This window comes from Epinephelus moara, chromosome 10, assembly GCF_006386435.1.
Source record: "Epinephelus moara isolate mb chromosome 10, YSFRI_EMoa_1.0, whole genome shotgun sequence".
Taxonomy (NCBI): Eukaryota; Metazoa; Chordata; class Actinopteri; order Perciformes; family Serranidae; genus Epinephelus; species Epinephelus moara.
The window spans coordinates 36,998,437-37,021,847 of NC_065515.1; the positions used below are offsets into that span (position 1 = coordinate 36,998,437).

Sequence of the window (23,411 nt, forward strand, 5' to 3'; positions counted from 1 at the left end):
GTACGCACTGACTGTGTAATGTCAATTGCTTTGAGCTAATATGGCACAATTCAAATGCACATCAGGGAATGATCAAAGCAGAGATTGAACACTGACTTTGAGCCACACACGCAGTCTATCCCTAAAATGTTCAGGAGCATTTCCTGCATAGGGTCATGTGTAAATGGATGCAGGGGTTGATATTTATGGAAATCTGTAGTGCCAATTTCCCACCTCAAGACATTTGAGGTAAACACATGGAGCGAGCAAACACATTTCAAGACCCCGCTGATGACATATTTGTATCGTATTGTATCGTATCGTAGCGTAGCGTAGCTTAGCATAGTGTATCGTATATGAATATGCAACTTGTTTGCAGTTTAGAATTTACACCAGTGCTTTCATGGGAGATTCGATAACTAACAAGCAATAGCTACAAGTTTTTCTGGACAGATTCAGAAATAAGGGGGCTCCTTTCAGCCTGCAGTATGGCAGTTTGTGTCCACAGGTGTTGCATTACCGCCACTGTCACTTACCCCCATGTATTTCTGCATTGCCATAGCATGTGTGAAGAGGCACAAGAAGGAAATGTTCCTGAATATAGTGCCTGTGTGAATAGCAAAAATCACTAGCGGTGCCTGAAAGGTTATCCCAGTAATTTACCAGGAACTGTGTGTGAAAGAGGCTGTTGTCTTGGATTGTTATGTATGTTCAGGCTGTTTCTGATTTGAATTGTTTTGCTCAGTTTCTGAATATAAGCACTGCTAGTAATTACATAGAGCATCAGTGATGATGTTTTTTTTTTTTTTAAAAAAAGCCAAACGCAGAAGTTAGCATCGCCCTGGTTCCCTCATCAAAATTCTACGGGATTTTGGATTATTGCAAAAAATAATTTAACACTTACATGCTTTGCTCAGCAAGATAGTCCTCACAATGATCCCCACTTTTGCAACATTGATTTTTGAAACGTCACCCTACAGCGAGGCTGTAGAGACATGTTCAGCATGATGATGTTCTGTAGTCTCAATTAGCCACTTGTTGGCAACTGCATTATTTAACACATGTAAAGGCTTTAAAATTCACGAGTGGGATATTTGCTGATGTATTTTATGTCACTTAACAAGACATGAAAGTAGCTTAAAGGGACATTGTCTAACATTTTCAGATGTTTATTGGCAAAAATCGATGTCTGCATTCATAAATTTTCATCATTGGTGTACTATTACCTCCACCAATAATCTGACTTATTCTTGTAAAAGGAGAATTTCTGATTTGTTGTACATTGGGCGGGTAAGTCGTCTGGGGGGGGTTCCATAACATTTCGCCATCTTGAAAATACATCCGCCAGCAAGCACTACCAGGGAATAGCCCCGCCTTTGGCATTTTCGTTGAGAGCCAGGCCAACGCTGTGTGACTGAGAAGCCGAAGGAGAGGAGCAAGAGGCACTTCGCTACTACCCCGGCAAATTTGAAAGCCTGCACTACTGCAGCATAACAAAGTCCCACTCTTAGAGCGTAATGCAGGATCATGCATAGGCAGCATCACGGGAGACGGAATCCTCTGGGCCAAGAAAGCGCAAAAGGGAATCAAAAAGGCAACGTGACCGGCGAATTAAAAAAAACGAGTGTCAACATCGGGGTAGCCTTTCTCAGGTGGAGAGAGCTGCTGAAGGAGAAAGGTAATGCAATCACAGTGATGCGAGGAGAGGGATGAGATGTGACACTTGTCAGTTGTCAAAAGACAAGACATGATTGGTTTTCAATTTACACCTGCTACAACAGTCCTACGTTGTAAACACAGCCAGCATGGTGAGGAGGGGGTTTGTCAAGTCGCATTGCGTGTGTCTGTGTAGGAGAATACTCCATGAAGTATCGGATGACATGGTTTCATCAATGTTATCATAGCTTTTTGGTACACAGCAGCTACCGTTGTTGCAATACGCGTTTGAAACAGTGAGGTGCTAGAGCACGCTATCTGTTTGAATGCAATATATGATGTCAACGTTAGATGGGAGAAAGTCCTACACGCTGTGGCTTTAAGCTTGTATTAACTACAAACCCTTTCAAAAAATCCTGAGAGTAAGAGAATAGGGAGTGAAAAAAAATCACTCACCTGAAAATAAGAATTGGGTTTTCATTACCTTAGAATGAGCCATTTATATCTACATACCAAGTGTGTCCTCTTTCACAGAGTCCACCACATTGTTTCTACAATACCCAGAACAGACAAACCAAACACTGGCTCTAGATAGGGCCATTTGCATTTTTCATGTTTTTTGCATTTTTGCTTCAGCATCATTGTTCACCTGGCACATGAGAAAAGTTTTAGTTTCGCAACCTCACAGCTAAATGCCACTAAATTTTACATGCTGGACACTGAGGGGCGTAACAAAGCGTCGATATGACAAACTGAATGAGAACAGGTTGAGGAAGCAGCATACTGTCATGGCTAAGCTGACAGAACTTGGATGTAATTTATGCAGTGTAGAATCATTCAACGCAAATGTATCTGTAGGGAGTCGATTGGCATAATTCATACAAGATGACCTATAATCATATAACTTATGAACATTATGCTAAAATGGACAGCAGTAGATTACAAGATGGGAGAGACAAAAGGTCTCAGTCTGTAGAGATCGCTGCACCTCGGTTAGCTAAAATCCACACCAGGTAATTGTAGCCGCATGAGTGTGAATGTAATCCAGTTAGTTCAGTCTGGTGCAATTTCCTCTCTTTTATAGCTCACTGCTTCTCTCTTTCTCTTACACATACACTCTCTTTCTCATACACACACACACACACTCACAAATGCTCACTCCAAACTTATCTCTACATTCCAATGAGCACACACTAATTCACTTAAGGCTGACAAATCTTACAGCCATATGCAGCGCAAAACAGTCAGCTCAGCTCAGCTCTTTTGACCACTGCTGCGTCATTTCCCCACATGAGTTCATCAGTTCACCACTCCGAGGGGACCAAACCTCCCCCGTGCATTATGTATGCCCTCACAGACCTAATTGAAACTGAAAATGTTATGTTCCACTCCGGTGCTCTCCTAATAGGCTGGCTCTCAGTAACCAGGCTTGTGAGGCAATTACAAACCAGAGCCATGAGTCTAGATGAATCTTAAAGCGGGGGGTGGGCACAGTGGGTGTGAGTGACTGTGTGTTTATAGCAGGGGTCCCGGCCAGCTGAGAGCAGTGCTGGAGAGAGGTGAAGCCTAACTGACTAACTAATTATAGATGTCTTTTTTGGCTTTGCCTTTATGCTTCACACTGTTCTGTCTGGATGAGGGAACAGAGCCCTGGCAGATCAAACGAGATGCTCCGCTTCGTTGGCTCAGCTTTAAGGCCTCCTATCAGAAACAACTGGGCGCCAAGTGAGAGCAGCCAAGGTGGCATCCTTCTCCAACAGTTTAAGGGGATGAAATTTAGGGTGCTTTCACACTGGCAGTTTCATCTGAATCTAGGAGAGGCTTGCCTAAAACACTGGTTAATATAAACGCTTTTTCTGGAACAAGGCGGTACAAGTTTGGTTCCAGTCGAGCTGTGGTACGCTACATGTGCAGACAGAATCCAATTATACTCCCGCAAAAGTTAAAATCATGTCTGCATTTCAGCAGCAAAACAAAGTGCCCAAACACTGCTATCTTGTTCCCAGTTTTTCTTTAATTCTTCATGGACTTGATAATGTTTTCTCACACCTTTCGGACGTCAGAATTTAGCTTTAGCAACTTGAGTACAAGCCTCAAGCTCACTTGTTTCATTCGCCACATATCTACTTCCGCAATTTTTTTGTGTGCACAAACCTTTAGACATGGTTGGACAATGCTTAATGGAAATTTATGCTTGTTAAAAAGGTTATTTTCAGACATACCCTGACCTTAACTGGGGTGGTTTTGAGGAAGAAGTAAGTTTTGTTTAAGCTGGATATTCACTTTTGGTTGCGCAAGGGAGGTGTGCACCTGTCAATATTGCTCATGTGGCTCCTCCTGTCCAAAGGGGCACCAGTTTCATTTCTTAGCAATGGTGGTAGACAGCTGCCCTTTATTGACACCACCAGAGCAGAACAACAGTACAGAAGTCGAGCAGGGTTAAAGGTAGGGGTGACGATCGATCTCTGGACTCACACAAACAAACCCACAGTGAAAATGGCCTTACAGTGAGCTCCAGACTTCCTATACTGTCCTCCATCCCCGTGACCTGGGACAGTTCTTTTTGTATAGGCGAACATCTATTACTGTCTCCTCTAGCCAGAAACAAGAGAGCAGAGTTGGTCCAGCCTCCGCAGGTGTGAAGCTCCACAGAGAATTAATTAGAAAAGATGGAAAAGGTGGCTGAGGAAGTGCACAGGGGTATGGGTCTGTATTCTGGTTCAGAGCTGTTAGCGCAGCTGTAAGTGGTGCACAAGTTCAAACCAACATTTTACAAGTTCACAAAGTTCATACTTACTTCCTCTTCTTGCCAAAGGAGCACCTCAGTGTTGACAGCAGCGCAGATGCTCATGTTCACAAGTCAAGAAGTCTTGGAGACGTGGCATAATGGGGATTTTTTTAAGTGAGCTGAGTCGCTTTAATGGAGAAGTGAAGGTATAGGCCACATACACACACAGTAAACTGTGCCTTAGTATTTCTCCTCTCTTTAAAAGGAACTCAGCTGTGTGAAAAGTTGGAGTAAAGATGACATTTGAAAGCAGGCGAGGTTAGGAGATACACTGTCAACTTCTGTGGTGCATTACTGACTAAAGCAAATTATGACAGTGTATCCAAGAAGGTTGATATTTTGTTTTTGTTTCCAACTTTTTTTCTAGCAAGCCTACACAGCTTTGACTGTCAGCTATTGTGATTTAAGCTGTCCCTAGTCTGACTGACTTTGACTTCCACTTTACATGAGACTCTGTGATATCGTTGTAATATTGTTCAGCAAGAGCCACATACAGCTAGCAAATGTCTGTGGTTTTAATGAGTCTGGTGAGCTCCTCCAGAGCTACAGTACAGTCAGGCTTCACCTCTAGGACACCGATTATGAAATTATTTTTGTATTTTTTTTTATAAAAGCTGAATCATACATTCAGTATACATCTGTTTGTGTATTTTGTTGTTTGTGCAGTTTTATAGCAGTGTTTCCGTCCCCACGAGCAAATTTTCCACCAGAACAAGTTCCCTGCAATATTATTTTGCAAGAGCACCATCGCTCAGCACACTCCGTATTGTTTTCGTCCCACAATTTAAAAAGCAGGAGGTCATTAGCTATCCCTCTGTCAGAGGTGGAGTTGTGCTGATTGCAAATGACTAGACTGTCAAAACTCACAGCAATGAGAAGTGCCATACTGCATATGTTACCTCGTGACTCAAATCATGACACAAATACCCCTTTTCTTCCAAAATAAGCATGTGTAGGTGGGTTTTTCAAACACGGGAAAATTCTTTAAAAATAGACGATAGACTACTTTCAAGCGAGGAAGCCTTCCTGTTTTTTGACTTGTGTGTCAGGTTCAACATCATGGCCAGCTGAAAAACAGGTTAGTAAATAGTAGAGAGCATGGCGACTAGAGAAAAAGTTACGGTGGTTAGCCTACTTCTTTTTATGTATACGCACTTATTAAGTCTCTCTTTCAAACTCAGTGCTGCTTGGGCGGAGACAGATGGTATTTTGTGACAGTGAGTCAGTGCATCTCACCAGTAAAGGGGCTAAACTTGGTGCATTCACCCAGGTGTTTGTATTTCCATCACTGCCAATCAGGGCTAACCCAAAAAATACCTGTGACTACTGCCAAGTCATCTGACCCTTGTTAATGCCTACTGTAACTTTTCCCATTAGCCAGATGTTAGCGGATGTTTTGTGCAGTGGGAAAGGGGCTAAAGTTGTAGACAGACTTACGGGGTAATGTACTGCTCAAATGAATCACAGATGGAACTAAGCATTAGCTAACTATGTCAGCCCCCAAGCTGGTTAACTGCGTGTGTGGTGGTATTACAGTGCTATTACAAACTGTTTTTAGTTCACACACACATAATACCCCATTAAATTACCAGTACAGACCTTGTAAATTGGAACCAAAATTCCAGCCCCAGGGGAACACTAATGTAGGAAGCGCCATCACTGCAGAAATATCTTGTTCTCTGTTTTGACTAGTGTACTTATTTAATCAAAATTGTAATGACCAAACACTGGGATAAATAAACTAGTAGTTTTGCATTTTCCTTTTATTAAATAAATCATGCTTTTGCAAGTTTAAACTTACTAATGTGTTCTAAAAATGGCAAATGGGTGCTATGATTCAACAGTATATTTTCTTTATCTGTGTCAAATGTTGAGTAGCGATAGCAGTTAAAGAATTAATTGACTGTTTGCTATTTTCAGATGGCCAATAATATAGCACTAATTCATAATGAGGCAATGTCATTAAGCGAGAGCACCAACATGGGGGTAACTTGATCGGCAAGGTCATTAGGAAGTAAGATTTGGCACGCCACCTCTCTCAGATGAACGTATTAATAACATACAGCATGACAGTTTGACCTTAAAGTGAATTCCCTGCTTTCATTAGAATAATTAATGCCTAAATCTAGCACCCACTGCAACGTATTGTCAGCTACCTAAAATGCACTGTTGAATATCTTCCCTGGACTTTTTCTTCCTCTTTCTTCTTTAATGTTTCTCATTAACATATAAGGTTTAATGGGAATGGCTGCAAATTGCACTGCCGATTAATAGAAAAGACACAAAGCGGCACATTTACTGGGAACACTGCCTAGAGGTTAAAATTAACAACCCGTGTTTCTAGAGATATTCAGTGTTATTAAGATTTGTTTGGTCTTTACATATAGGGAAAGGTCAAAAAACGGGTTGTCTTGTTCTCATCTGTCTGTCTGTCAATTTGGTAAATTACCAGAATTTAAATCCAGCCTGACTTTTTACCGCTCTCAGATATCTGCCCAAATGACGTGCACTAAGTTCTGTTTCCTGTTTGGATGTGAGCCAAAAATAGAGAGTCTTACAAAAGACGGCACTGTAAAGAATATGATTAGTTGATTGCGGAAGGAAGCGCCCTGAAGGATCTGGATAAGAGCTGTCAAACGAAAGGCTGAGTGGTGCTTGGAACCAAAAAATGCAGCAGAAAAAAACATCCTACCACACCAAATAACTGTTAAGCTCATCCCCTCCTCCTCCATCTTATACTTCTCTTCCTCCTCCTCCTCCTCCTCCTCCTCCTTCTCTGCCACAATTACCCCCACAAATCTGTATCTATTACTTTTAAGCAAGATGTAGAGAGAATAAAATGAAGGAATTAAGATGATAAAGGGTGGAAAGACAGAAACAGGAAGAGTGGTGCTAAAGAGAAAGAGGTTCTGGTGAAGGAGTACTGAAAGAATAAAATATTGCATGCACACACATTCACGCATGCTTGCACTCATGCACACCCCCACACAAGGAGCTAATGAAAAGGCACTCTATTCACAGCTAGCCTGAGCAGCCTATAGGAATAAGAACTGAACAGAGAGAGAAAGAGGAAAAGAAAGAGAACAAGAGGTGCTGGATATTGGATCGGGGCAAAAGAGGACAACTCTGACAAGATGTGGAGAGGGTGCTGATATGTCAGCTTTTATTTCCTTCCTCCTCCTGCAGCTCTCTCTGTCAGAACAGGACTCTTCTGCGAGGAGGGGAAGGAGGGGAGCCCAGTGAGGGGGACATTAGCCCTCCAGTGCTCACCAGAAGCCGCTGACACTCATCACTCTAAGAGCCCTCCAGCTATGGCATGGCATCATCTTAGTAGTGACCTTGATTGATTGGTGCCAAAGACCTTCCCTCCTTTCCAAACAAGCCCTAATGAGGTTTAATACATGGCTTCTAATAGATATGTTCTAACTGGCGTGAATATTGCAATGTCGAGTCATTTTTTCCAATTCATTTATCGGTTTAGGACGTCTTAAAGTGGAATTAAGTCATCTGTGACCTCTGTAGGACCAGACAAAATTGCTCCAGAATGTGTCACTTCCTTCACAGTGTCCCTCCATCTTACCACTCTCATCCTCTGGAACTTAGGTCACCAACCCTGTGACATCGGTACAGCAAGGCCATTATTTTCAATGAACTTCTCATCCCTGTTTTTTCCACCAGGTTTTCCAGACAAACTTCAGCTTAAAGGAATACTTCACCCACAAAATGATTGTTTGTATGTCAGTCAGTCACCCCATGTTACACTGAATTCGTGAAGAGATCTTTGCTTTTCTGGCATACCTCCACAGTGAGCAAAGGATCTGATAATGGAGAGAATTCTTGATAAATTGCAGTAAAGTTAGTTGCATTTAAAAACAGAAAAACTATCAAAACATCATTAACTCATCTCATCCCACACAACTCATGCAAGTCTCATTTATCCAGTCATATGCCTAGTACTTCCCAAACATGCATTCTCACTGAAACTTTACAATTTGAAACACTTTTGCATACAAGTAGCGCGCCTAGGCAAGCATGTCCATTCCAACACCGCTCATGCATTCCATTGAACAGGGTTCAAATGCACATGCTTGCCCAGGCGCACTACTCGTTCACGTGGAAATGTTTTAAATAGTAAGGTTGTGGCAAAAATACATGTGTTGGGGAAGTTCTGATCAAACAACTGGATAAATGAGACTTGAATTTTACTGCGTGAGTTTTGTGAAAGTTTGTAAACAGATGTTTTGATATAGTTTTGCTGTTTAAAAAACGGGACCCCTTTTATCGAAATTCATCAAGAATTTTCTTTTTGGGTTCTTCATTCACTCTGGAGATATGCTAGAAGAACAAGGCTCTCTTCATAAATTTAGTGTAACATGGGGTGAGTAATTGATATAATATGATCATTTTGTGGGTAAAATATTCCTTTAAGTAAGCTTTGATTCCCAAATACACTGAACCCCATTGACATTCTGGCACTGAAGTTATGATGTGTCAATTTTGTTGTAGAGATGGATGGAGAAAGTTAATTATATGCTTCTCTGAATTCCTGGAGTAACTGTCCAAACCTATCAAGTACCAGGTACTCGCATGACACAACATATCAGAGAGAATGGGGATTCTAGGTTAGAGAATAAAAAGATTTTTATGGATGGCAACATCAGTCAATCAGTCAGTCTGTAGGCTGACCAGTTTGTCCTTTACTTTGGTCCAAACTGAAATATCTCAACTGTCAAATGGAGCACCATTAACTTTTGTACAGACAGTCATGGTCCAGAGAGGATGACACCCACTGACATTGGTGGTCCTTTAGCACCATCATGAGGTTGACATTTTTGTTTTCTCGTGCCATTATCAGGTCAAAATGTTTTAATTTGTCCAAGGAATTATGACCATATACCTTCAGAACTCATGTTATTCTGTTCAGCCACAGCTGTACGTTGTGTTTTGCTATTTAGCAGTTGTTAGCATGCTAACACAAGATGGTTAACATTGGCAACCATTATAGCTGCGAAACATCAGGATGCTAGCATTGTTATTGTGAACATGTTAGCATGCTGATATAGTGTTTAACACAAGGCATGACTTACAAAGAGCCTCAAAGAGCTGCTGGCATGGCCGGCCCCATTTAAACAATCTATAGTGCATAGTTTAAAATGCATGGGACAAGTGCATTCAGGTTGTATTCAGCTCCACTTTGCTTGTTAAACAGTGCATAATCCAGGCACAAAGTGTGGCAAGAGGGGCAAAGGGGTTGTATTCAGTCCCTCATCTGATCATAGGCATGTTTTTGGCATAACATGAATTCAATCATCTCAGATTCCCTTTAAAAGCCAGGTGTGCCTGCATCTGGCGCACTGCTCTTTACATGGTAGATTCTGCAAATTGGAGAACTAAGTGGTTTTCTGCTGAGAGTAATGTAGTAAAAGCAGCAAAAAACTGTAGTTTTAAACTTGACAGAGAAAACAGAACTAAACTTTTAGCTTCCGGAAATGCACATGACAGCAGCTGTGCAGCTCTGCTCTGCTCTCTGCTATGTTCAAATTTTAGAGAATGTAATTAATATTTTTCTCATTAATAATGTATTATTTCACTCACCCACAGCCCATCAGTGTGTCCCTGTATGTGTAACAAGCACAGTGTAAGTGCCCTGTGAACCCACCTATGTAGGCATATCTTGCTATCTGAATAATGTACCCTTTAAAAAGCAGGAAAATACTGCGCTATTGACCTAATGACAGCTCCGTGGCTCTAAAACTGACAGTTGCAGTAATAGTTGCATGCCACTTTGCACCGGGTGTAAGAGAGGGTAAGTTAGATTTGTTTTGCATTCCAATGTATTTTCTAGCATCCTCATGAATTCTTTTGCATTTATAATTTGATAAGCTTCTTCATTTAGCTTACTGTCCAACACTGATACAAAAGATAAATCACGTATTTAATCCAGAAAAAACAAAATGTGTTGTTTCCCTGCTTTAGGAATACCCTTCTGCTGCAGTCTAGCATAGATTTAAGCCACCATGATGATGGGTAGAATAACTTCATAAACAAAATGAATGCATGGGCAGAAAGCTTGTGTTAAAAACAAAATAATAAGTATGGCCAAGAGAGTTGAGTTCTGAATGCCAGAAATTCCAGCTATCATCCCTGTCACACACACCTGGAGATATTGCTGTCATTTTGTGCGATGGGGCAGTGAAAACCCTCCTGGTTTCTCCTTTTAAATGTCACAGGGTTGGGTTCAGTGCTGACAGCCATAGGTCCACTTGGCTCAAATGTGAAGGGTTGATCGGAAGCAGCTCCTTGTGAGCTTTACAGTGCCTTTGACGTATTGATATTCAGTGACATTTGAATTCCACAAGTTTCTCTTTTTCAGTTTTTTTCACCATATTCATTGGAGTTGATTTCTGCGGGCACTGCGACATACTGTTGCTATATTTCTTGACTTGTTTGGCTGTCCACAGTGAGTAATTAGCATTGCTATGGCAGTGTTTTCAGTGAAAACTGAGATCACCTATTTATGCATGTCATAAGAAAAATATCTCAGTTATTCAGCAGAGCTGCCAAAGACAGAGCTATACCAGAATGCATGATGAAAAAGGTTATTTTTCATTTTTCATCCGACTGACAGGTAGAGTGAAAAACAAGAACTTGCCCCTGTGACAAATTGGTTCTAGTGTACGATTCATATCTTTTCTGGTATTGATCATAGCCGCAATGTCCTGACGCCCAGAGGTGTCCATCATATTGTACATTCTGGTCAGAGTTCGGGGATAAAGTTTTTTCTCTCTCTCTCTACATTATTGTAGGTGAATACCACATCCTGTGAAATCCTGGATCTTTACAATATTTCTCAGTGTCAGGAAATGTTGCCCCATGGTTGAGCGAACAAAATGTCAAAGGGGCTTAGCTATAAGCCAACAACTCAGCTCTTTATATGGACCAAGTTATATCTTCACAAGAGGCACATAAAGAGATCATAGCTGCTGTCAGCTGCAGCTATGATCTATTGACTGTTACAACTTGTACGGCCATTGCTATTACTAATTCTGCCACTGTATAGACACACTTAAAAGCCTAAAGATAATTCAAAACATATGGAGACAAATATTCAACAATCAAGCCCGCATTCCAATTGAAGCACTCATCATCCAATTAGACAGGGAGCGGCAGATGGCCGTGTGGCAAGGACAGCTGGTTTTGAGGTTTTCACTGTTTGTCTGTCCATCAGCGTGTCAATCATGTGCTGCTCTTCCTGGAGCTCTCACAAGTTTGAGACTGAGACTGTCAAAATTGTCAGGAATGTGTCATGAGCACCCCGCATCACAGTGATGAGGAGTGATGGTACTTGTGTTGTGATGAAGCAAGAGCTCCATCTAGTGTGTTGGGTGTTGTTCATTATGACCAGCTTTCAGTGCTTCTGGCCCCAAAGGCTTATACCTAAAAACTTCAGATGGATGATTACAGTCTGATGTTTTAAAATTCTGTTCTCAATCTTACCACCAGACTGCACTCCAAAAAGAAAAAATATGTTGGTGCTGTAAAGATTTGGATGTTTACCAATTCAATCCAGTATATTGGAATGAAATGCACTCTTAAATAAGGACTCACTTTATCAAGGCAGACTAGTGCTGGTACACAATCATGGCTATAAAGAGTTTTATATGGTGTAATACAATGAAATATAGTCATTGTTTCAGTATTTGACCTGAGTTTGACATAATGGTGAAATTCAGTTTGGATGTGGGTTCATACTTAGGATAGAATTGTATACAGGTACCAGGGAAAAGGCTGAATTACCAGCTGGGAAACATGAGTGACTGCCCCAAAAAAACAAGGTTAACAGTGTATGACTTGGATTTTGGCAACTCTTAATGTATTAGAGAATTTACAACACTAAACTACATAATCAACTAAAGCATTCAACTCAGATATTCAGGGGCAGATTATCAAACAGTGGGCCCCTGGCACAGCTTTGTCATTATTAATTAATCTTAACACTAGGGTTGAGCCGAAAAAGTACAGATATTGTACTTTTGACAAGAACAAGTACCACCCGTGTAAAATGTGTCCATATCCGTACTGGTGAAGGAAAGTCCTCGTTGTGTCCTCGTTGTGTCAGTGTTCAGTGTCTAAAACTCAATTCTGAGGCTTTTCTGTAAATGGTTTTCTAAAAAATAATACATTTAGCAACTTGTGATTAACTCATATCAACTTCACACTTGAAATAACGACACCCTGTTTGGTCCCACCCAGTCCTGGTTTAAGTCCCACCCGATTAAATTTAAACCCCGCCCGTTCTGGGCAATTTAGTTGATGGAACAGATACAGAAGCAGATAATGGTGTACTCGCTCATCCTAATTAACACCTTTGTTACTGTATAACAATCATATGGTAGATAGTCATTTATAAATTTGTGCGGAAATGTTGTAGGGACCAACTAAAAAATTTTCCCTCACAACCCTTTTACTGATCAATCCAGCCACAAAAAGGCAAATGACCCTTTGTTTAATGTTTTGTTTGTTAAAGAATACGTCAAAATGGCACTGTCCAAATTAAGTGGTACCATATGTAATTTGTAAGTATTTTAAAGAAAGAAACAGTGTGTAAGAGGTGTTGGATTGTATTGTATGTGTCTACATTGCCAAACCAGAAACTTGCTTCGGCCACCTTGTTATAAGTCTAACTCATTGTCCAGTGAAATCAACAACAGCCATAATGGAGGGAGGAGAAAAAAATCACACACACACACACACACACACAAACACACACACCGAACTTCCACGTCTTATCAGCTCGATGCAGTGGGAGTTCTGTTTTGCAGCCAAACCACTGCATACATATGCTTATCTGAGCCTCACAAACACCTCAATATACACCAACCTCGCTTCCACCCATCCACCCCACCCCCCAACACACACTCACTGTTTGTTTCAAAGTCAGGCTCCTGACTGCAGCAGCCTCATATGATTTGCCAGCGAGGAAAAAGAAAAAGGAGGTTGTGGGAAGATGGGTTTGGTCTGTGAAGCGTTAGGAATCAATGCATCCGGGCTGCCTTTGAACACTCACTATGTCAGATTCTGCAATTCAGAAGCAATGACGAAGAAAGGATAAATAGGTTAATTGAAATATGAAGCGAGGGCATAGACAGGAAATCGAATAACCTAAGTGCAATGCTGTTGAGAACAAAATATGTAGTAAAAGATTCCCCTTTGACAAAGGTGAGATTTTAAAAAAGTATTTCTTGTAGAGCAGGCTCTCGTGTTCTATCTTTGCTGCGCTGTTACTGTGTGGTGTTTGGAAAAGGTTGGTCGTGGGGCTAAACTCAGAATAAACTCCTTGTTCACAGCAGGGTCGACCAGGGCATTTCAGAGCTTACTCAACAAAGTGTCAATCTCAGCCCATGTTCACCCCAAAATCTAATTCCAAATGCTTTTTATAAGGATTTTTTTCTGAGCTGGCGCAGGTGACACATAGGAATATAGTGCCATGAGCCTTTAGATGTTCACCTTCACCACGCTGAGCTCCATTTGGCCCTACTGCGCACAGCAGGCAATTTCAGACATTTACCTGCCTCTCCCTTCCACAGACCTCACTCTGTTCAAGCTATCACGAGGCTGTCTGACACCATCTTTACTTGTGAATTTACAGATGGAGAGGAAGAGGACATGGAAGATAGATACCTTTGATCATCACTTCAGTCTCTCTATAGACTGGTGAAGATTACAGAGAAAGAAGAAAATGAGTTATCCTGGCTCCTCAAATGAGAATGAGGTCCATCTCTGTCTGCTGTAAATTAATAGGAATACGACTGCAGGTCAGAGATGATTAAGAGCGTAATGAGTCCAGAGAGTAGAACGAGGGTGTACGATCCTGTGATCTTGGCGCAGCATCTTGCAGTCATGTTGTGTTAATCTTAGTTTTATGTCTGGAGTTTTTGTCACAATGTCTTTTGCTACACCGTACAATATAAGTGTGTTTTAATATGGGAAACATAAAGGAAGGACGTGCAGGAACAGGTATGCTGGTGCCTACATGTAAGGGGTGATGTATCTATCTATCTGACCTTTTCTTAAACTGGTTCCACAACATGTAGTGATAAGACCAGCCTTTACATTAGATTAGAACTGAACAAAATGTTAGTAAAACTACATTACAATTTCACTTTGACAGAGACTTTAAAGGTCAAATCGTGTGTCTCTGTATCGTCTTTCTCCAGCCATAGTCACTGAACATCACATACTGTAAATCTGACAACGTGAAACTAGAAATGCCAAATATATGAATATGAATATTTTCCTTGCCGGTGACCTTGATGTTGAGAATTAAGTCATGGAGACAGGCTGACAGTTTGAGCTGAGGCAGAGCTTTCTGTTGACACCCCACTGGTGAGTCATAATTCGCCGTTGGATATTTTAAATTACAGACTACAATAATTCTCATCTCGGGAATGATTGCCTTGCTTATTTCTTTCCCTGAGTATAAGGAATTCACTGCCAAGCCACCACGGAAACTCCACAACTGACCTTAAAGTTATGAACTTGTTACTTACGACGAGACAAAACACTGAACATTAGGATCATCACGCCAGACGAGCTACTCTGGGAAATTGGGTAAATTTAATTTAGAGCTGAGTGATATTTGTGGATGTGTCCAAGCCTAAACATAACTCTTATTCTTTATTGAGCAGCCTGAAGAAAGTGCATTGAGTATTTTGTGAAATTATGTTTTTTATTATCTATTATTTCAGTGATGAAACATTATGTGCATCACTCATATTGTTTTGGACTCCGCTGGCTAATGGTGGCAGATGCTAAACAGGCAGACAGCATGTACACACAGTGTGTGTGGGGCAGCATGGTGGTGTGTACACCAGCACCGAGACACACACTCATACATATTCCTCTGCTTGACTTCAACCCCTTCCTCAATATCTGCAGGAATGAGGGTGTTTTGTATAAAGACAGAGGCGGAGACAGTATTTATTATAACCTGCTGGAGCCCCAGGGGCTCACCACCTCATATTTCATCTTAATGTATCTTCACTCACAGCCTCACTTTTTTTTCTGTCTGGCCGTCGCCAGGAAAACTTCAGAGGAGAGAAACAACAATGGCAAAGCAGGTGACTCGGTGTTCACAGTCAGTCTCACCTTGGCCTTATCTGGGGCTTCCATATCTCAACAGATTAAACTGCCTGAATTAGACTGCGCTCTCACCGGACACAGCGAGATGTCCCCAGGGAGCCGGAGAGGAACGATGGGCTTTTGCTGGAGCGGGGAGTGTGGCAACAGGCCTTGCTGGGGAGGCCATTATATGCCCGGTTGGGTGGGCCCCACTGTGCTGCTCTGCATCTATGGTTTCTGCTCCATGATGAGGCCTATAGAGCCCTTCATGACAGAGTTCCTCACGGGAACTTACAAGAATCTCACCACGGAGCAGGTGAGGCCACTGAGCTATGAAATGAGATATGTGACTGCTGTACAGTGATGGAAGCAGTAGGTTATTAGATTTGCTCAGTTTTTGTTTAATATACATAACATGAATAATGTAAATGCATGTAGACAAAGTTATGAATATAAAGTATGAATAACAATGGTGGATGTTTGGTTTCATGGTACATTTGTCCAAGTTCACTCAGAACTACAGTTACTAGTTGCTTTAATGTAATACCTTTCAAATTATGTTTTATTGGTTGCAAATGTAATATGTAAGTAAATATATATAGTCAGCATACCATTAATCCATGCCATTGTGATATACAAGTACTCTGTTTATTACTACAGTGTTTTCCAGATGGCTGTGCTTTTTTTGTTTACATGTAGACTGGCATGTCATCTTTTTGTCCTTTTTTAGACCCATGAGGGAAAAAAAATCAAAAGCACAGTAGTAAAACAAATATAACTCTAAGGCATTAACAGCCCCCCAGTGACTGCAGTGTTCACTCAGCCCATTCACATTCCCAGGTTGTCCAGCACTGGCGCTTTGTCACGCCACTCTGTATCTGAAACGGATGCCAAAGGCACCCTCTGGCATCTTTCTGTGAGACTCACCAGGCTTTCAGCTAACTTTATCTGTGGCAATATTTGATGCTTAGAGCAACTGACATTGTGTAAAGAGCAAGACAGTCCTCATAAGCCAAGAGGGTGGGGTGGTATACTTATATATACTAACTGAACATTTTTTTTGTGGGAGTAGAACTACAATCTAGCAATCACCTTGTTCGATGATCAAAATAGAATTACACAATTTGGGAGTGGTGTGCATGAGCTCCATGGTTACATGATGCTTCTCTCTGTGCAAACCACGGACTGTATACAAAGATGGACGACACTGTACCCGCCACTGTATAAAAATGAAGCTAAAATATCCCAGATACAGCCATTGCCATCTTGCTCTGGTGAGGTAATTTGGAGCCAGAATCTGTGCAGTAGTCATCTCCATGGTGTCAAGTTCCACCGTCTGACAAATCACCAGCAGCGTCACTGATCGCGAGCACACCAATTGGCACACAGAGCTGTCAATCACAATGTCAACCCCCCCTTGACAAAACTTACCAGAAAAATGACCACTTGAAAATACACCAGTGTGATAAGAGCTACCTAAATTGACAGAAACCATCTTTAGAAAAAATGTATTTGACGTGTACTTTAAAATTTTGATTTGGCCCATGCCCCACCCGCTAACGTGGAAAATGTGGGCTTTATGACCTATACTGCTGCCAGCCAACAAGGAGGCACTTTGAAGAGTTTTGCCATCATTATACACAGGCTATGGTGTAAAACCACAGAGGTGTTCGCATGCATATTCAGAGAAATTTGTAGAGCCCATCAGCCTTACTCTTAATGGGTTGAAATTGTAAATTTGGCACTGAGGGAGGCAATAAAGTATGTCATTTATCCTCTGGGGACTATGAATGCCCACAGCAAATTGCATCTCCATTCATTACTTCTTTTTGCTATTACATTTGCAATTTATTACAAGATACAATTTTTACAAAAAATGTTCAGTCAAGAGGAAAGTTTGACCCGATGGTGGCACTAAAACATTCAGAGGGTCATTAAAATAAGTGGGATCTCTTCTTTTGTGACCGCAAATTCTCTAGTAAAATTTTCACAGCAATCATGCCAGTCCTTGTTAAGATATACTAAATTTCTCTGGATCCGACAAACAGAAGACTAAGTGACTAACCAACATTGCTACCATTATTCTATTGTCACAAAGGTCAAATGTGTAAAATACATGACGTTGTTAGGCTGCCCGTTTGAAGTACAGCAATCACGTGTTGTGTTAATCATTTAACACTTCATCTTCTAGGAAGGATTCTTATTGTAATATTTATCATGCCATTTCATTATTCACCAACATGTTATTTTCTCTCCACACTGTACATGAAAGAATAATGTAGAGCCGCAGCAAACTGATGTCAACACAAACTAGACTAACATCAGCAGAGTTGTCCTGTTTACACGAGAGAATTCAAAGCTTTCAGTACAGACGGACGAGAACAGGAGAGGCTCTGCAGTATCACGCCTCACATGGTGGCATTAGGAAGAAACTAAATGGGGTCCTTCACACCTCTGCAATGACAATCACTTTGTGATGCACAGCACAAGGCAGGATGGGAGCCACTTTGTTCACACAGATTATGGCAGGTACACTCAAGGTGTACTCATTTCATGCTCAACTGTGTATGATGCAAATTACCTTTTCAACTTGTGGTCCTGAGTGGCTTTTGAGATCCATACGAAGTTGAAGAAATTAACAAAGTTTGTGAACAAAGTGCAGACCCCACAAATTCAATTTCCTGTTCCAACTATACCAACAAAATAAATTTGATACTAGAGTGCCAAAAAAAAAAAATGTTCAAAGTTATTGTAGTGTTTCAGGGGAGACTACTTCTTAGCTGATATATATCTGTTGTTACAGAATATATTGATTCTCTCCTAACTGTAAGTTTTTCTCTCAAATTTATATATGTTTAGACGGTACCAATGCATCTCTATTTGTGCATTTAATCCTCAGAAAATGTTCAGCTAACTATAGCTACTGATTGGTAAATAAACTTGGGTTTATTTAGGGACAGATAATTAAAATATCATATCATATATTTAAAGTTGTAATCCTTGGGATTCACTCAAGGTTTAAAGTTGCACAGGAAAGGTGGAGTCTGCAACTTCCAATAAAAATTACTATGCACAGAGGTAATAACTGAACGTAAATACATTGAATGGCAGAACAAATGCCAACCATAATACTTCATACTGCAGGGTTTGGTAGAGGTGATTAGTGTAAAACGTTTATCTAAAATATATCAAATGATTACATGAAGAAAAAAAAGATTTTTTCACATTCTATATTACTTTGTATGTTTTCTTAAATGACATGTTTAAATATGCAAATGCTACATACATACATTTCCAGAGCAGAAATCTGAATATTGGCTAAAGCCAGGTCCAAAATTCTTGTTTAATTTCGTTGTCATATCAAATTTTTTTTATGTTGTAATTTTGGTTATCTCTTTTTACTACACTGTAAATCAGAAATAAAGACAGGAACAAAACTGAAAAGTCTGGTGTCTGCAAGTAAAAAACATTCTGAAAAAATGCCCCCCAAAAATATATATATTGTAATTTACCATACATTTTTAGACCAAAAATATTTTTTTTAATAAACAATGTCCAGAACAAAAATCTGACCTATAATAAACACCTAAATCTGCTTTTTATTTATTTTTTTTATATATTTTTCTTTCCATTAGTCACAACATTGACCAACATAAAACAAAACAATGTTTTCCCCTAGTGTCTCCCCTTAAGCCAAAAAATAAAAGATTTCAGAACACTTCAAAAGTACACATTTGGAACACCAGCAACACATGTTGCTGTCATCCACACACATTGATTTGTTACTCAGCAGCTCATTGTCATGCCACTGCCATAAAAAATCCGTCTTTGAATATTATTTCAGTCAAGGCCAAAGTGAAACACAAAAAAAACAATTTAATGGGAACAGCAATTTAAGAACCATATTTTTGCTTTAAGGGACCTAACATTCAAGCTGCAGCCATTGTGTTTATTTGCATAATATTAAAATTCATCAACTTCTCACATTATGAGCCTCATTCCTGCTGCTTCCTGTTCCGTCATGTACATGCAGAAGTCATTTTTCACTGATAACAGAGGTGGAACTGCATCTGGTGTGCTGCTGTCATCGTATTTCGAGGTTTCTCTTGCAATCAGCAGTTAGGAATAATTTTCTAAAAAATAACTGGGTCTCTGTTTGCCTTCCTCCAGGTGACCAGACAGGTGTTTCCTGTGTGGTCTTACTCCAGTTTGGTTCTCCTTGTCCCAGTCCTGCTGGTGACAGACTTCCTCAGGTACAAGCCTGTAATCATCCTCCAGGGGTTCAGCTATGTCACAGCGTTTCTGCTGATACTATTTGGCTCGGGGGTCCGATCAGCTCAGTTGGCCTTCTTCAGCTTCAGCATTGCCCTGGCAGCAGACGTGGCCTATTTCTCCTACATTTACAGCGTGGTGCAGCCCAGCTACTATCAGAGAGTGACCAGTTATGTCAGAGGGGCCATGCTACTGGGCTACGCTGTGGGCGCTCTGCTGAGTCAACTGCTGGTGTCTTTTGGGGTGTCCTTGTATTGCTAAGCTGTTGTGTCTCTCACCTCTGTCTCTGTAGCACTGATAACCTCCTTTTTCCTGCCAATGCCTAAGACTAGTCTGTTTTTCAAGGGAACATATTCCGCACAACAGGGTAGCTCCGGTGAGGACACTCACAACTCTGAAAGCCAAGACTTTTCCATGTGGGTGAAAATCACAACAGCTGCCAAGCATGTTGGGAGGATGTTCAGAGGGCTCGTATTGGACTGTAAGAAATGTTATTCCTCTGTGACTGTGCTATTTTACTGCATATGGGCAGCTACAGGGAGATGCGGCTTTTACCATGTTGTAGGGTACGTCCAAATCCTCTGGGAACATACACAGCCGCAGAACTTCACAGCCTACAATGGAGGGGTGTACGGCATCAGCACATTGACAGGTAACTAATGCACCATTATTAGTGCAATTTCAAACAGCTACAACGTTTAATTTACATGGTAATGTATCAGTTATAATAATCTAATAATATAACGATTACCATTAACAGTCCACGCTGGTTGCTTGGCAACCTGACGGTGATGACAAGACTGCAGGAGGTTACTTCTCCTGAACAAGAAATAGTCCAACACATAACTCTCAGTTAAGCCCAAACCTACATTTTTACACTTCAGTTTTTTTTGTTTAATTCATGAGACATAATGTGCTGTATATTGAGATTTACAGCTGCTGGTAGGTGGATTTTGTTACCTTTTGACAGAGTCAGGAGGGTTGTTTTCCCCCGTGTCCAGTCATTGTGCTAAGCTAAGCTAACTGGCTGCTGGCTTTAGCCATATATTTACTGGACCAACAAGTTCTCATTCCCAGCTCGTCAAATCTGGCCGCTTGGTCAGTGGCCTGATGCTTAAACTGTGATGATCTAGGTACCCCTCTAGCATCAGTTCAGTCAGACAACTCACGTTTAAATGTTTATTTCAACAGAAGAGCATAGAAAGGGTTTGGCGTCTAGACTCCTGCCTCATCACACCCCGCAGATATGTTTACATAATTCCAGCAGCAGCACAGACAAAGCAGCAGCAGCATAGACAAAGCAAAGGGAGAACTGGGAAGATTTTGCAGCTTAAATTGACCGCCAAACTGGGAGGGTATGTTTTGTAGATGACATATGGGGAGTGATGTATGACGTGTCTGAATCAGTGCAGCTTGAGTTGACTGACTATGAATCAGTTTTCACTCCTCACATGCTACAGTGCCTTTCAAAATAAACTTCCATCTTCACAGGGGATGTAGGTATCACCACAAAAACTACATTAGCATTGGCAACTAAACTACCTAGTTAAGTTTAGAATAAATAATGTCTCCTACAGACTGTCCAATTTAAACAATCTTCTAAGTTTAGAGCAAGCTACCATGTGACATGGATCAAATAAACTTTGGTACAACATCAAGTTTGATGTATGCAGACTGTACGATGACAGCGCCTACTGAATCACAGGCCACAATATAGAAGTGTGCAAGGATGCTAAATGGGTTCTCTCCAACTGTAAAGCACAACATAGAGGGTCACATTATTAAATAACCTGAAGTTTTGTGGACACCATATACTGTGGTGTGTCTGTGCGTGTGTGTGTGTGTGTGTGTGTTTACTAGCTGCTAGGTTGCTCACCTGGCAACTGCAACTCCGCCATGCTTTGTCCTGCGATCATAGGAAGAGCTGGAGGACACATCATTCAGGCAAGACTTCTGCTGTCACAACTCCACAGGGTTTTCCTCTTTGCTGGAATTCCACACATTTCCTTTAGCGTGTTTTGCCTCCATGGCGAGCTGCTGTCCATCTGTTTGTTTGGGTTTAGCGCCAGGGGTCCATGTCATTGGTTCGACAGCCCATTGGTTCGACATCCCATTAGTCCGACTGTCCGCGGTGCTGAACGGCTCGTGGCGGGCGTATGGTGTGCCACGACTGGCTTGAGGCAGAGCAGGCTCACGGCTTATGTGTTTGTCACTTTCTTTTTCATTTTAACCCACACCATGATCTTTTCCTGACCCTAACCAAGTGGTTTTTGTGCCTAAACCTAACCAGACCTTAACCACAGGGCATCATGATGATTTCGGAACGGACTTCGGAACAATGAGTTTAATATGGTCGGAACAATGGGATGTCGGACCAATGGGATGTCGGACCAATGGGCAGTTTCCAGCGCCAGTGCGACATTTCATGCTGCATTTCTATTATTTGGTTAGTAGATCTAGGTCATAACCAGAGTTGGGTATAACGCGTTACAAAGTAATGCGTTAGAGTCTTTGATTAATTTTTGCAGTAACGAGTAACCTAACGCGTTAGTTTGCTGTTTGAGTAATCAAATACTTAAGTACATTTTCAAACAAGACATCAGTTACTTTTGTTAGCCTACTTTTAGAACGCTGGTCCTTCAGCTCTGAAACAGCAACGGCTGTCGAGCTTGTGGCTTTGTCTAAGGTGGAGTCTAAATAGGTGGAGTAGGACTCGCTGACAGACATATTTCAGACTCAGGACTTGCATTATGCCTGGTACACGCTACACGCTGGTACTCACCAATTATCCCCGGTCGTCTTTCACGGCGTGTGTGATGTCATCGGGTTATTCTTGTCCTATTTTTATTTTACTATTATTTGAGTCACTGCCAGAACTGTGTCTGTTCATGTGCCAGCCGACATGTTGTTGTAGTCACCTAAAAACGTCAGCAGATGGCAGGAGCTACATTTGAAGCACTGTATGTAAACATCAAGCTACTGTATCCTCCACAACCAAGTTCCTACAAATATTTCAGAATAAAAGCCTATTTAGAAAATGGAGGGATTCTCTAGCCGAGGTTATAAGGGGCTTTTAATTTGAAACAAGTGTTGAGTTTGAAATGACGGTGCGATATGTTAACTTTACAAAGACAGCGGGAGCGGATAAAAAGTAAAAATAAAAAAACACAGAGGGATTAATAAATAACGGACCGTCTATAATGTAAGTTAGTCTGTTTCACATGAAGCTGGGAGCCTCTGCAGTTGTGGTGAGTAAAAGCCCCGCCGCTATTTGTTAATGTTATTACTTTATGTCCGACCGTTGTTTGCTAGCTTGATGCTAATGACAGTAACGTTAACCATAGATATATATATACATAGGGTGCGTCCCAAGTCTCTTAAATTATTGCTAGTGCTACTGCTAGCCGACTTTGCTAGCTGTTTAGCCCCTCCCACCTAGGAAAAAATGCGAGGAGCTAGCACTAGGAGCAATGAGCGAGCATTGTCGGTTTAAGAGACATGAGACGGCCTTACTCTGAAGCGTCACGTGAAGCGACGTCCATTCCTGATGACGACGGCACAACTGGATCTGCTGCATAACGGAGCCAGCGTTTAG

At 41.2% G+C, this 23,411-nt stretch overlaps 1 pseudogene; it reads left to right on the forward strand.

Annotated features, from left to right (window-relative positions):
• LOC126396283 (thiamine transporter 2-like) overlaps window positions 1–23,411 on the forward strand; it is a 57,367-nt pseudogene that overhangs the window by 21,755 nt on the left and 12,201 nt on the right.